The following is a 16,726-nucleotide window of genomic DNA, read 5'->3' on the forward strand; positions in this document are numbered from 1 at the left end:
GATAATAGCAGCTTTTCGCCTGCTTTTTTCTTTTCTGGGAGTTGTATGATTTCAAGTCTTATATATAAGTCTTTAATTAACTTGGAGTTGATTTTTGTGTGTGGCATAAGAGTCCAGCATCATTATTCTACATGTGAATATCCAGTTTCCAGCTCCATTTATTGAAGACTATCCTTTCTCCCCGTGTCTTCTTGGTATTGTTATTGAGAACTAGTTATTTTGTATTTCATTGAGTTTATTACTGGGCTCTCTGTTCTGTTCCATTAGTTCATGTGCCTGTTTTTATGCCAGTACCAAGATGTTCCAAGATGTTTTGATTACTATAGGTTTGCAATGTAATTTGAAATCAGGTACTGTGATTCCTCAAATTTTGTTTTTCTCAAGATTGCTTTAGCTATTTAGAGTCCTTTGTGGTTCCCTAGGCATTTTAGAATTTTATTTCTATTTCTGTGAAAAGAGCCATTGGAATATTGATAGGGTTTGCCTTGAATTTATTTATTACTTTGAAGAGTATGGACATTTTAACAGTATTAATTCCTTCAATCCATGAACACAGAATATCTTTCCACTTACTCATGTCTTCTTCAATGTCTTTCATCAATGTTTTATAGTTTTTAGTGTACAGATCTTTTTACCTTCATGGTTAGATTTGTTCCTAATTATTTTATTCTTTTTGATATTATCGTAAATATGGATGAAGCAATTCTGATTCCAGCCTCATGGTAGTTAGAAGAAAACAATATATGATCAATTCAGTGGTGGGCTGCTTATTTTCTAAACTATGTTAAAATTTAAGTCAGGTGGCCGGGCATGGTGGCTCAAGCCTGTAATCCCAGCACTTTGGGAGGCCGAAGTGGGCGGATCACGAGGTCAAGAGATTGAGACCATCCTGGCCAACATGGTGAAACCCCGTCTCTACTAAAAATACAAAAAAAATTAGCTGGGCATGGGTGGTGTGTGCTTGTAGTCCCAGCTACCCGGGAGGTTGAGGCAGGAGAATTGCTTGAAACTGGGAGGCGGAGGTTGCAGTGAGCCGAAATTGCACCACTGCACTCCAGCCTGGTGCCTGGTGACAGAGCGAGACTCTGTCTCAAAAAAAAAAAAAAAAAAAAAATTAAGTCAGGCAAAAATCAGTCAATTCCACTTTCTCTGTTCTTCTTACCCTTTCCTCTGCAAAAAGGGAGAAGCTAGGTGGATGGGAAGATGAGCATAGAAAACACAGGTAACCTTCTAAGGGACTTCTCGGTAATGGAGAAGTGACTAGGAAGAATGTGGTGGGCTGTTCTCATGTCTATCAGTGGCACGATGGTGCATCATAGTGCATCATAAATCTGCTTTTCTCGTAAGTCTGGCTTTCTTAATAGTGAGGGCACCAAATACTAAAATGAATGCCAAGGGAAGTCATACAAATTTTATTGGTACTTTTAAAAATAGGACACAGTGCCTAGCAGTGCCTGACCTAAAATAAGAACTTATACTTGGAAGCCAGAAATTGTCTGGAACTTCTGTAAAAAAACGAATCAAAACAAGTACCATTTCGTTTGCTTACTGTTCATTTATTTTTTAAAAAAAATTTCCAATCCATTGTGGACCAATATTTTTATAAAATACAATATAAATGAGGTACTAAAAACTAAATAAGATAAAATTCAAGACCAAATATATTATTGTGAGATTCAACAGACATAAAATAGAGTTGCATTGTTATATGAGTTTGTAATTTTATGTACTAATCTCTATGAAGACTTGTAAGAAACAGTTCTTGCAGCAGTGCAGGTCTGTGGAACTTATGTTGAATACAACTGGACCAGGTAATGTGTCAAAGTATTTATTTCCTGGATGTTTTGAGCAAAATTCACGTTTGCTCTTTCTCCCATTGGTTGTTGCTTTATAATATATCTTCTCTCTTCCCCTTAAAGGGCTGAAATGTTCATAAATTTGTGTAGACTTTTGTTCAGGCCAGATCTGCCTACCCTTCTGACATGTTTAGATATTCTTCAAAGAATACTTTATTGCTTGAGAGGGAGGATTTACTGCTCCATAAAGAAATAATAATATGTGCTAACAGGTGCATTGCTTGCTTTTGTATTCAGTTTAAATGCATTGGCTTTTTTGACAGATGAACCTTTGATAACACCAGTTACTATTTCTTCTTAACTTTCCTTGAAACGTAAAAAAATGTTCCACTTAGAACCAATAGTGGTATGTTTACATAAAGTAGTGGGCTTGGGATCAGTTTCCTCTAAATGATTGGGACTTGCTTGTCTGTTGTGCTCACCTGAAAATTGAGCCTCTGTCTCTGAAAACTCAGTAGGAAGGCTTTTTCTCCAGAAGCAGAAATATAAGAAAACTAATATTTCATTAAATATAAGAAAACTTTCTGTCCCACTGCAGAGCAGGCTGAAAGATGTTGTTTTATTAATTAGAGTGAGGAGCTTAATAGGCTACTGCCAAGTCTGGCAGGTGAGTCTCTGCACCTTCTAAGGGTGCTTTCTAACTTGTAAGACTTTGAATCATAGACACATACACTGAAGGCCAAGAAATTAATTTATCGCCTGAAAGAGATGGGGTGTTACAGGCCTCTTTTCAGAAGAATGTCTTGTTCATTATTCAGAACAGTAGTATATATAGATTTTGGTTAGCCCACATCTAAGTTAATTCTGTGTACCATCATCTCGTAAGCATCAGCAATTTACAAGTTTTCAGGAAATTGAGAAGCAATGAAATACATAAACGTCTAATGCTCTGCTGAACATGACTAAATCTCCTTAATGGCTTTGAGGACAGTTCAGTATTTTCCCATTTCTCTGTATAATCATTAAAAGCAACACTTTTCACAGTGCTGGACAACACATACAAAAGGATTGAATCATGGACTGAATCTGTTTTATTCTATGACACATTCCAACTATTTATTGAGCAAAATTCTGATAACTTTGTTCATCATTCAACCATTTAAACTGGAGTTATAGAGTTAAGGGCATGAGAAGGTATTCAAGCTTTTCAAATGTAATTATTTCACATGTAAGAGTCTTTTCTCAAAGCATTTACCTGAAGAGAAGTTGATTTTTAAAGTCATTCTATTGTTTAATTTTTTCCAAATGAAACATTTTAAAATAACATCGTATTTCCTTATTTTGTCTCCCTACTAATTATAAAGGCATGTTCTACCTCAGGTCTGCTGATGTAACTACTAAGCATTAGTCAGAACGGTGTAAGAATATTCTACTTACCACGTAATTTTATATGCAAATTAAGGACTTCTAATTTATGTGATCCAAGGAATGCCAAAAATTGGATCAGAAAATAACAAATTTTTGGTCATTTAAAAATCTGTTTTTCTACCTGAAATCACAGTAAATAGAAAATGTCAACATGGAATGTCTTTTTAGAGTGTACAAACAGGAAACTATTATATTGAAACACATAAAATTGCCATATTTGTGGTCAAAAATTGTTCAAATATTGGCAATTTTAGGTGATTTAGCCTAACAGCTGATATGGCAGGTGTTTCAAAAGTTTGCCTCTACAAAGAGCAACTTGGATACTTTTGATAGACATCCTAAAATTTCCCAGAGTGTCATATTTTCTTTAGAGTAATTTGAAATTAAAACAGATCTGTTTATGAAAAAGAAGGGGAAAAAAAGACAGATTTATCTCTTTAATTCTGTTAGCATAAAAAGGAAATACAGGGATAATCAATGAAGTAGTTTAATGGACTATAATTGTGGCATTTAAAAGCAACATGGTATCTTTTCTCTATATTCAATCTGATATTTGAAAGAGATATGTTGAAGTGAATGATAATTTGAAGGGATTTTTTTTCCCTTTATTGCTGATTTCAAGATATAAAAATATATTTGCATCTCAGGCCCTTAACTTTTTTGCCTTGGTTTAAGGTTATAGAAAGCTTTATATAAATCTTTGTATTGATTTTTTTATGCATTAAAATGAGTGATCATGCTGAGTTTTTCATTTACTGTTGATTTTAAGATATTCAAAACTTAGTTCTATAAGTGATTAGTATTGCTCAAGTACAACCTCATTTGGAATGGAGACCTACATATCTTGGCCACATAAATAGGACTCCAAGGAAACTTTAAACTCCAAGTGAGTTTGTTTAAACTCTCCATTGATTTTGGATGCTTAGAAGTAATTTCCATCAAAATATCACCATAGTTAACCGTAATTTGGCTCTTTAAACATCTACATTCTGTATTGGAAAAGCATGTCATGCTAGACTTGTGAGCACGAAGCAGCCACATGACTTTTTGAACAATGGCAAAGTAAATGTGTTTCTGATTTCACATCTCTAGCACTATTCAAGTGTTTATAGCATTAATACCTAAAATATATGCTTTACATTTGAGGGAAAAAAGTCATTTCACGCCAAGCTAATAAGCACATTCTTAAGAATTATAGCTATATTACTCTGTACTTATAAAATACGGCTTATCAATGATCAGCTCTATTCCAACATTTTATTCTTAAGTGTATAAATCTCAAGAGTGTCCTTCAAACTTTTTCATCTCTATCTTTCATTAAACAAAACAAGTTATCCCATCTCACTAATGTGCCAGGAGCTGGTCAAGATGTTTTTGTATCTCTTAGCTTACTTTATTGTCACTTACAACTCTATGAGTAGCTGTTATCTCTATTACCTATCCTTGGGCATAAGGATTGCACACCTAGTGACTAGAAGGAGGAGATTTGAAACCCAGTCTTTCTTCTTTCATACTGTGATAGTTGCCCTGAAATGCACATTGCAGGTATAGTTAGGTGTTTTGAAATTTCTACACTAGAGCGTCTTTGACTTTAATAAAAATTATCCGAAAATCTTGCTAAAATGCTGACTCTGATGTAGTAGATTGGGGTGGGGTGGGAGAGTCTACAGTTCTGATAAGCTCCCAGGTGATGCTAATGCTGCTGGTCCCGCAATCCACTTAGAGCATTAAGTACCCATACTACTGGAGGCATGGCCAGATAGAGAGTTAAGGCCTGCACTTTAAAATGAAGACATCTTTGAGATAAAGCAGGTGTCGGAAATCAAAATCAGCCATATTCTAATAAGGCAACTATAAAATGTGGTACTATAGGTGTGGGAGCTCCAAGAGCCTACAGAATTAAATAGGAGTTGGGAAAATTAGCCAAGAATGTTTTAATTTAGATGAGCTATACAAGACAGAAATAATGGAATAGGGATAATCAAAAATAGAACAGTCAGGGATAAAACAGGGAAGAGGAAAATGGGAGGGGACGTTCTGGCATTTATGTCATGACCTGCCACCACACGCTGTTATAAGTGGCTTCTGGCAAGTGAGTACTTAAAAAGATGCTCTACTTGGGAATACACTTTATGCATAGTACAGAACTGTCAAAATTAGTCTAATTCTTTGTTTTCTCCGTGAATGCCTGTTCACTTGACTATGAATGAATGAGAGCGGGAAGTTTTAATTGCGATCAGGCACTCTAGGTTACCTATTAACTAGCTTTTGGTTAGTAGCAATACTTTCATCTGTTATGTGCTACCTTAACAGTCAATGTGTTATCCTGGGAGCAGCAGTAGCAGCAGCATCTGGGAACTTATTAGAAATGCAAATTCTTTGTCCCTACCCCAGACCTACTGAATCTGAATCTGCATTTTAGCAAGATCTGTGGGTGACTCCTATGGACATTAAAATTTGAGTGGCATTGATATAGTAGAAAACGGGAGTCTGGAAGAAACGTCCAGTTGGTTGCTAAGTTTTGTGGGAACACAGAGAGGTTTGGGAAAGAAAGAATTCTTTATAGGCTTATCAAAGAGATGAATCCCAGAGAGCATGAGGATGCTGGCTTAACTGAATCAAAGCTGCAAATTCAATGCTACTGCTTGGAGCACAAAAGAGCTGTTTGGATAACCTTGTTAAGTTGGGCATATCAGGAATTCCTGATGGCTCAGTAATATTGCCTCTCAGGGCCAGAATGCCTATGCAGTTACTTCCTTGGCACCATCAATAATCACCCATGACCAGATCCCAAAACGAGAATTTGTAGCTCAGTTCAACAACAGTTTCCACTATTGCTTGAGTAACCCTGCACCGCAGCCCAGGAAAAGCACATGTGAGGAGTTAAAATTGTTTTAAAAAATACACCAGACTCTCCTTTGGCAGAATGTTTTTACTCCTTTATAGAAAGTTCTGTCTTCAAGATATCTCAACCCTCATTATCTTAAACTGTTGTCAACAAGATCAAAAGCAGCTGAAGCAGGACAAGCCAACAGCTTACAGCTTCTTGTCTTTTCCTTTATTATGACACCAAGCACGTTGCTGCGACTGGTTTACAGGCTGTATTAATTAGTATATTCTGTGTTACCAGCCTTCCTAAATGACCTTTATTTAGTGCACAACTCTAGACTTATTTGGGCAGTTCTTCTGGCCTTAGATGGCATGTGTTTAGGTCCACTGTGAGCTTGGCGAGGGGCCAGATGTTCAAGTTTGCCTATGTAGGCCACTTCATCTCTGCTCTGTGTGATCTCTGATCTTGCAGCAGGCTAGCTTAAGTTTGTTTATATGTCAATAGCAAGGTTCCCAGGTGTTGCCAAACGCACCCAGTCTCTGAAGCTCAAGCTGGAACCAGCATACTACCATTTCTGTTCCATTTCATTGACAAAAGCAAGTCACATGCCATCCAAGACTCAAGAGTGGAGAAATAAAGTGCTTCAGTGCCATAAATGCTGTGACTACATGAGGGGAAAAAGTATGTCCCTTTTTGCAATCAACATGCCACACAGGCCAAATAAAAGATCAGAAGGCTTTCACAGACAGGGACTATGTTTCATTCATCTTGATTTCTCTAGCACCATCTCGGTGTGCTCAGCATCTGACATATTTTGGGCATTTAACAAATGTCTTAGAAAGAGTTTAATTCATTTTGTTTTGCTCTTTAAATAAGCTTTAAAATCTCTGACCAGAATCCAAATTCTGTTGAAATGTGATTATCATACTCATGGCAGGGATCAGACCATGCCATTTCAAAATATGCTACATTGGCATAAGGATTATTTTGAGCCAACGACAGTTGAGAAAGAGCAGATTTAGAAAGAGCTGCCTGGATTCCTCCATCTAACTATATGCAAGACATACATTTCCATTTTTATTGGTGTCCCCCTCTCCAGAACCAGGAAAAGAAGAATGACTTCAGAGATGACTCCCTCCTGAGATGGCATTGAAATGAGTCCACGTAAGCAAACATTACTAAATAACCCTTGTTAATCACTAGTTTGCCCCATATGTTTACCTTTCCATAATTTACTGCCTCTGGAAGCCCACAATCTCTTTTCTTTGTCTAGTCACTTTCCACAATGTATTGCCATTTGTTAAAACACCACATAAGTCCCCAAGTCTAACCACTCCTTTAGGTTCTTACATTTTCTATGTGAAGCTCCTTTGCATGTAAACTTTTTCTCCTCTTTTTTCAGTTTAATTTACAGATTCCAGCCATGGAACCTGAGGATAGATGAAAAGTTTTTCTTTCCCTAAACTCACAAAGATGACCTGATTACTGGATTAGGATAACTTTTTGTCCAGTTGTATATTTGACAACTTACAGAAAGAACCACAGTAAAAAGAATAAAAGAAAAAATAAGACAACTAGAAAACGTAAGATTTAAATGACATTTTTGAAAATGAGCTTTGCCTCACTTAGTATAAATCTGTACAAAATTTTTCACCTGAAGATATTTTTTTACAAAATCACTTATAAAGATAAATACTGTGAGAACACTAAAAATATAATTGCATAATTGCAAGTTTAAGCAAAAATTGTGTTATACCCACATGACAGAATATTAAACATTCATTATGAAGACATGAATGGAAAATATAATATTAATATTAAAATATAAATACTTGTATTTTATACTTATATTTTATAAATACAAATATTTTATTTATATAAATATAAATTATGAAAATATAAATACAAGTATATATCTGATATTTTTATATTTTAACAGAATATAAATAAATGCATAATATAGAAAAAATTATGTTTTAATAATTTATATTCATATATTTATTAATAAAAATATAATTTATATTAATAAGTTTATTAATATAAACAATTTTTATATATAATGCATGTTATTTAAATAATTATAAAATAGAAAAATATTTATACAATATTATATATAATTTAAACATACATCACCATAAGACAGACAGTATGACTAAATGCAAGGCATGGATATATCTGGGTAGATGAGCTAAAGTTTATATACATATATATATACACACACACACACACACACACATCTATATTTAAATTTGTATGCATTTTCTATTTTCTAAATATCTCAATACAAATACATGATATGCCTAAAATTAAAAATTAACATAAGGAAAGATAAAAGACAAATGGAAGGATAGAGGTAGGGGAGATAATCCCTTATCTATTCTAGAAGAACCTTTTTCTATAACATCACATGTTGTTATATAAGTTAATTTAATTCATGTTCTTACCTTTTCATAGGACCACAACAAAATCATGGAGAAAGTTTCTTCCGGTAAACAAGTTAAATTGTTCAACTATCTTCAAAGCCATGGAAATCCACTTTCCTAGAAATCTTCACTGGGAAGAGCATATAGATCTCAGCCATCAGAGCATCACAGATATGGGGACAAAGACCCAATGTTGCTAACCTCACTGGAGAAGTTGAGCACCAAGGACAATCCTAAAGAATTAATTAAAGATCACACAGAGATGTGTGGAAGGCAGCAGAGCCAGTTCTTCCCAAGTTTCTTGGTGGAAGCAGAGGATGAGGATGCAGAGGGGCCGAGGATGCCAGCCCTAATCTCAAGAAGCCATGTGATGATTGCAAACGGAGGGGACACAAGATCTGCTCACTCAGATCCACAGGTAAATCAGGAATGGAGGGGAAATTTGAAGAGGACCGTTGGTGAAATTGGAGTCAGATAGTAGTTTCAATTTGGAGTCCTTACTGGGATATAACTACTCCTTGGGCTGACTTGCACTGGAGAAATGTCCGTTTCCTCAGCATCTTATTATTTTTAGTCTCATTTAAGAAGTTTTCTCCTTTTCCCTCCTCAGCTTTTTCTCCATCTTCCTTCTCTTCTTCTTCCACTTATTTTTTTTCTTTTTTCTCTCCCTTTTCTTCCTATTCTTTCCCATTTCTTATATCCTAAATCACTGCCAATTACCAGCACAAGGGAGCCCTCCCAAGTGATGAATGTATAACCCCCAAATTGTGATTTTGATGATCCCTAAGGTTTGCTACTCCCTCCTTACAGTCGACAGTTATTCCCATTCACTTCTACTTCAGTACTCTCTTCTAGATCTCATTTTAAATCTCTCCATTTTAGACCTCTTTCTCTCCTGATTTATAAGCATGGGCTGTCAGAGACTTTGTTCAGGCTGGTTCATTTAAATATTAAAACATTTCATCAGTGTGCAACTGCCTCTAAATTTCAACTTTCATGGCCTGTGCTTTTACTAAATTAATAGTCAGCACTTCCATAGCATTTGTGATTTTCAAAGCAACCCACTAGCATTAATTAATGCTAATGCTACCCTAAGAGAATGCTGTAACTAGCTAACTGACTGAACTTTATCTCAAATTATTTTTAAATGGTTTCAACTTGGGAGGGAAGTTGGAGTAAATGTGCAAGAGTGTATAGGATTTGGTATCATTTGCTGCCTCCTAAAAGTAATGATGCAGTAAATTGAAGTGAATCATCCTCAAAAGGACATTAAGGTTTGATCCTGGAATTAATCATCTCTAAAAATTACCTGTTGCCTATACTGCATCTACCAAGGCCGTTCTTGTAATAAACATCTAGGGACAAAAATAACTCATAATCCGGGCATTGTTTTTCTCCTTACTTACTTTAGTTACAATCATAGGATTCTGTTATTCTACTTTCTTTGCTTCTTATCACTATTTGTGAAAAAGTAAAAAGAGTAACAGAATAAAAATATGATTCGCTCTGCAGTCAATCAGTAAGCATTTACTTAACACCTACTAAGTGTCACATGTACTGCTTAGTTCCTAGAAAAAGAAGGAAAAACAATTTAAAAAAAAAAACACCAACCTACTGTTGTTGCCTTAGGGTAGACTTCAATTTACTCATAAATCAAGCTAACATGTACAACTTTTGAAGGATAAATGCTTATAAAGTTTGGGTTTATACGTGCAGTAGGAAAAAGTAGAAATCCTTGTGAACTGGAAAAGTTGGATGGGGCTTCAAGGAAAGGTTAGACTTGAAGATTGGGCTTTCACAGTTGGTGTGGTAGGTTTCGGATCATCCTGAAGTATAATATTAAGGGAGTCACTGTAAGTTGTTGAGGTTGTGAAAGATGAAAGGGCTGTGTTAGGCTGAGAGTCACAAACACGATGTCTTAGAGATTATCAGAGATAGGATACCAGTTTGAGGACTCTGTGGAATGTAGGATCTTTGGGGTGTTACTTTTTTGGCTGGAAGCCTGTGGTTGGCGATCCCTTTGCCTGAGTTTTGCTCAGACCTGCTGGGCTCATTCCACCCACCAGGCCTGACAGGCTGTGCTCAACTCTCACTGCTTGCCTGTATCCCACATTTCCAAGGAAAACTGTAAGTCAGGTGTGGAGTAGTGAGAGAGATGTGAGCAAGTATGGGGTCTGGCCACTGCACAGTCAGACATGTTGGCTGCTGCTGCGGGGTGGGCAGCTCCAGGTGCTAGCATGGGTGCTGGCTCTCTGCAAGGCTGTGGCTGGACCAGGCATACTACAAGCAGCTTCCCTGGCTGGCACCACAGAATGCAGTGGTGCCAGAGCTTGAAGATGTCAAGTACTGCAGGGCCCCAAAGAGGGAATCACAGTGCTGGGTTGGGGAGCATCCAGGTCTGGGCTCTGAAGGACCACACAGCTCTTCTCTCCTTCTTTTCACCTCCCACATGGTGAGCAAGGAGCATGTTTCAACCCTGTTTATGTTACAGATTTTTTAGTTTCACCATTCAATGGGTCCCAAGTTCTTGTCCTGTGACCAGGAAGAATGAGATATGCAGAAAACTGAAAGGTGAGCAAGACGAAGTGGAGCTTTATTGAGCAATAGAACAGCTCAGAGGAAACCCTCAGCAGGCAGCTCCTCTCCATAGCCAGGGTGTTCTGATGAGTGTTCAACTCCTGGCAGAGAGGTTAGCTCCTCTCTGCTAAGCAGGTCTTCCCAATGAGTGTTCATCTCTCGGTAGGGAGGGTAGTTCCTCTCTGCAGCTGGTCCTCCTGTTGTCTGTTCCTGCTCTCAGCAGATTGGGTAGTTCCTCCCTACAGCTGGTCGTCCCATGTCTGTTCAGGTCTGGCTGAGTCCAGGGCTTTAATGGGCCTCAGAGGGGAGGAAGTGCATGCCTGTTGGTCTATGGGCAGCCATAGGTGGGCCGGTAAAAGGCACCGTAAGTTCCCACTCCAGTCCCTGGGACTGACACCTGGGCCCCCAACCTTCAGGCCCTTGCTGGCCTGCAGATAGGGCCTCACTGGGGACCCCCAACCTTCCACCCAGGAGCCTGTCTGCTTCCTGCCACTGTCAATGGCACCCAGGCTGCTCACGCCAAGGGGCACCTGCAGGCCAGTGAGGAGCTGCCCTCAGCTCCACCTTGGCTTCTCCGCCATGCTTGTTGGTCCCCAAAATCTGGAGGGGGCCCAGGCGGCAGGGGGCTGGTGTGACAGAGCTGCCTCGAGTGTGTGTACACCTGATTGGGCTTGGCCCCAACTCCACTCTTAGGTGGGCGTGGGCTCCAGGAGTAGGGAGAGGCCAGACAGTAGACACACCCAAGACTGTGGGGCTGAGAGGACCTTCCCAGGGCCCTAGGGTGCAGAGTGCAGACAGGAAACCCGTGTTTGGGAGGGAGGGGCTCCTGCTAACTCCATGGAGTGTGCAGGCAGCCCTGGCCATGCCTTTTCTCAGCCTGGGGTGGGGGTTCCAGGTCCTTACTGGGCCCCTCTCTGCCCACCCCTCCATGCCCCATCACAGTGGCTCTCAGGGTGGCAGTGTCCAGGGGGACTCCCATCAGCTCTGTGGAGTGTGGCACCACCCTAGAGACCTAGCTCTGCTTCCTCCCTGTGTCCTCCCTGCAGCAGCTGTTATGATAGCAGCAGCTGCCCTGGAAAGCCTGCTGCTGCCATCAGGAGGGAGGGTAGAGTGGTTTCAGAATAGCAGCATAACACTGGACAGCAAGCACTGGATTCAGGTGACCATGGGTCCAAACCCTAGTCCTTTGTGCATGGGTGACCTTGAGAAAATTCTGTCCCTCTTGGGCTTCCATTTCCTCATGAGTGAAAGGAGGATGGCAATAATGAGGTTGACTATGGGGGCAATGGGAGATTTAAATAAGGTAATATATGTGAAGCACTGTGCTTGGCCCCAGATAGAGATATAATAGCAACTTGCATTAAACAATAGGGAAGAGTCAAAAGGCTTTCTGGATTGGTTTTCTTCTTTTGGTCATCAAATTAAGCATTTCACCATCTGTGCCCTAGGTGTGCATTCTCCTTCATGATGAAAGTGAAAGTCTTAAGGCTTGAGTTTCTATTTCTTGGAGTATACAAGGCTACTCTAAATGAACTTTCTGCTACAACAAAAATATTCATAAGTATTGAAAAGCAGAACATGTTCAAATTTATTACTTAACTGATAAGAAGAAAGAATATTCAAAAGCTAAAAACTTAGTACAGGTAGGAATCAGGCAGGATATAGGAGGAGGAAGTTTGTCCAGAAGGCATTTGTTGAACCTGTGTGATGTGGAACCTCTGCTTTTATGGCGCTCTGGGCTTGCAAGAAATAGGAGGTATAGCCTTCTGCTGTCACCACACCATGGAGCAGCGTATTAGGTTTATCTTTGCTCCCAAAATAGATGCTATAAGGTACTGCCCCCTAGCTACAAGGGGATCTGTTAGTAAATCTATGCTGTCCCCCTGCTCCCTGAGAGAATTGCTAGGAAATTTGCCCCTCTTGAACCTTGGTTCTGGGTGAAAGGCGACAAACATCTTGTTTGAGAATTTATAACCAGCCTGCACATGAGTTTGCATCCTGAATTGATATAATTTATGTGATCCCAAAACACCTCCAACTTAGAATTTCATGTAAGGTGCAATGATTTCTCCAGGCACCTGGCAAGAAAGCCCTAAAACACAAAAGACCCAGAAATCCAAATTCTCCCTTAGCTATCCTTTTCTAAATTCTCCTGTGCATGAGGTTATGACTAAAATGGAAATTCATTTTCAGGAGGTCTGGGGCGGGCCTGAGATTTTGCAGGTCTTACAGTCTTGTAGGTGAACCCTGTGCTCCTGGCCCAGGGATCTCACACTTTGAGTGAGTGCAGAGACCCACCTTCAACTCATGTGTCAGGGAAGTTCCATGGAAAACATCCTGAGGGTATTGTTTTAGTCAATTCTGCTTGCTATAACAAATTACTATAGAGTGGGATGGTTTAAATAACAGTTATTTCTCACAGTCCTTAAGTCTGGAAGTCTGAGATCAGAATGCCAGCATGGTTGAATGGCGGTGAGTCTGCTCTTTCAGGTTGCAGATAGCCATCTACTCCTTGTATCCTCACATGGTGGAAAGAGGGGCAAGGAAGCTGTTTGGAGTCTTCTAATAAGGATACTAATCCCTTACATGAGGGTTCCACCCTCATGACCTACTCACCGCTCAAAGGCCTCACGTCCAAATACAATCGCATTGCCGATTCAATTTTAACATATGAATTTTAAAAAGAACACAAGCATTCACTCTATTATGGGTATGAAATCACAAGTCATAACTTTTAAACACAAAAGAAAACAAATGCGGGAAGAGAGAATTAGATCAGCAAATCCTTCAGGTATTATAATTATCCAGCTGAGATATAAAATGGATGTTTAATACATTTTAATAATTTATATATGAGATTGAAAATATGAGCAAGAAGAAAGAAACTTATAAAATAATAATGTTTGGTTTTATTTGGGAAAACCAAATAGAACTTCTAGACATAAAAATACATATATAATTATAAAGTTTTAAAAGTTAGTAGATGGGTTTGAGAGAAGATTAAATCCAGCTGAAGAGAATATTATTTTTAGCTGAGATATAGATCTGAAAATTGTATTTAGAATAAAGCTTAGAAAGACAATGAAGAAGAGAAAATATTTGAAAAATGTTGTTGGAGAGTTCTCTATAACTAAAGTAAGACAAAAACCTTCAGGTTTAGGATGCCCAACAAATTTCAAACAGAATAGAATTTAAAAAAGTATTCTAATCCCTGGCAAACAGATTTTCAGGGGAACTTAGTGAAAAAGAGAGCTTAACCAACTGAAAACTTTACGGTAAAATCAATGAAAACCAGAAGATCGTCAAACAATGTATTCAATGACCTGGGAGAAAATAATAGTTAACCTAGAATTTTCCATTAAAAATGATTTTTTCACAGTGAAAATAAGAGCTGTTCAAATGTGTAAATAGAAATAATTGCTAAAAGATTCTCATAAAAGAAAACTCTACAGGAAGTATTTCTGTTGAAATTCAAGATTCAGATTCTAGAAAGAAATTTTATAAGACATAATTTGCATACATGATAAGAATAACAAAAAGAGAAGTGATTGAATTTATTGTGTTTAGTCCGAAAGATGTGCAAAGATACCGACAAACCAAACTTTTGACTAGTTACCAAACTAGTAACTTAGTTTCTCCAATTTCTAGGGAAACCAGTAGAAGAAGAGAGGCAGAATATATGACTTCTATGTTATTAAAAGACAAAAAATAATTATCTAAACAGAGTAAGAAAGATGAAGCAACAGAAAAGGTGGCCTACAAAGACAGACACACACAAACAATATAAATAAACTTGAAAATAATAATGGACATGGATATAGATATAGTAGTAATTATAGTGGATAAAAATGGTTTAAATATTTCAGGAAAATATTGTCAGGCAAGAGAAAAATAAAAAAAGGGAACAACTAGCTGAGTGGTCCTTACATTGTGATCTTTGGGCCAAGCAGCATCAGTATCACCTGGAAACTTGTTAGAAATGCACATTCCCAAACCTACCCTGAACCCACTGAAACAGAATCTATGGTGCTGGGTCCCAAAGACCTGTTCTTTAACAAGCACCCCAGGTGATTCTAATGCATGCTCAAGTTTGATAACCATTGCTCAAGCTATATGATCCCTGCAAAAGACACGTTTAATACATGAGTAGAGAGGTCTGGAAATAATAGATAAATGTGCACCCAGCAAACATTAGCAACAACAACCACAAAAGCCGTGTAGCTATGCTAGTATCCACAACAGACTTTTGTGAAACCCTTTTGTAAGAGTTAGATTTCTTCATTAGTTTGCTTTCATTTGGTAACAATTTCCAAACCTCATTACCTTCCAACAACAAGCATTTGTTACTTGTGGGCAGGTGCAGCTGGCTGCTGCTGCTTGCCCAACTCCGTTCCACGTTTTCTCACACTTTAGAAGTGCATATTCTCTGGCAGAGGGAAAGAGCAAGACAGATGGAGGAAACACATGATAGCTTTTAAGGCTTGCACTCCTCGGTGGCAAACATTACATCTATCTGCCAGTATTGTGTTGGCGAAAGCATGTCACTTGGTCCAGCCTCTACAGAGGCAGGTATGCAGACATGTCTTTCTCACAGAAACATTGTATCTCATAGCATCAGGCCGAGGTGTATAAGCTTCTTATGAAAGTGAGAGTAAATATTAGGAATGAGAATATAATCTGTCTTCGTCTGTCCTCTTAGTCACAAATCTCCTCCTCTTTCCATTATGCCTACAAACTACACTCAAAAGCCCCATGGAACATACTGCAAGGTCTCATCCAATCATGACATCAGGCTCAAAGCCCACAATTTTATAGCCCATCTCTGCATTGGAAAATCCAATGCATAATGGTGGAATAGGGACAGGAAAGTCAGAACAATTACTTCTATTCATAAGGGAGAAGGAAGGGAGGCATGGAGCAGTCACTCTTTTGTTTTATTTTATTTTCTGAGATAGAGTCTCGCTCTGTTGTCCAGGCTGGAGTGCAGTGATAACCTCTGCCTCCCAGGTTCAAGGAATTCTCTCTAGTGTCACAGCTTCCTGAGTAGCTGGGATTATAGGCATGCACCGCCATGCCCAGCTAGCTTTTGTATTTTTAGTAGGGACACGTTTTGCCATGTTAGCCAGGGTAGCCTTCAACTCCTGGCCTCAAGTGATCTGCCCTCCTCAGCCTCCCAAAGTGCCTAGATTAAGGCATGAGCCACAGTGCCCAGCCTTCTTTTTTAATGATATATGGGGTACATGTAATATTTTGTTACACGCATAGGATGTGTAATGATCAAGATAGAATATTTGGGGTATTTGTCACCTCAGATATTTATCATTTCTATGTATTGAGAACATTTCAAGTTCTTTATTCTGGCTACTTTGAAATATACAATACATTGTTGCTACTCTGCTTTGAATATTAGAACTTACACCTACTATCTGACCTTATGTTGCTACCCATTGCCTCTCTTCATCCTCCACTCCTACCTGCACACCCTTCCAGCCTCTGGTATCCATCGTTCCACTCTCTACCTCTATGAGATTAACTTTTTCGATTCCCACATAGGCAGGAGAACATACCATATCTGTCTTTCTGTGCCTGGCTTATTTATCTTAACATAATGACCTCCAGTTCCATTCATGTTGCTGCAAATGACACGATTTTATTCTTTTTAATGGCCAAAT

At 38.6% G+C, this 16,726-nt stretch overlaps 1 long non-coding RNA gene across 1 annotated transcript; it reads left to right on the forward strand.

Moving 5' to 3' along the window:
• The first annotated feature begins 1,671 nt into the window (after nt 1–1,671).
• On the forward strand, nt 1,672–9,052 carry LOC116562906. Its single transcript, XR_004274129.1, has 3 exons — nt 1,672–3,236; nt 7,154–7,218; nt 8,509–9,052. It is a non-coding gene; the product is annotated as an uncharacterized LOC116562906 (long non-coding RNA).
• Nucleotides 9,053–16,726: the final 7,674 nt, after the last annotated feature.

The sequence above is a fragment of the Sapajus apella genome, unplaced genomic scaffold (assembly GCF_009761245.1).
Source record: "Sapajus apella isolate SASKATOON/1434 unplaced genomic scaffold, GSC_monkey_1.0 scaffold33, whole genome shotgun sequence".
Taxonomy (NCBI): Eukaryota; Metazoa; Chordata; class Mammalia; order Primates; family Cebidae; genus Sapajus; species Sapajus apella.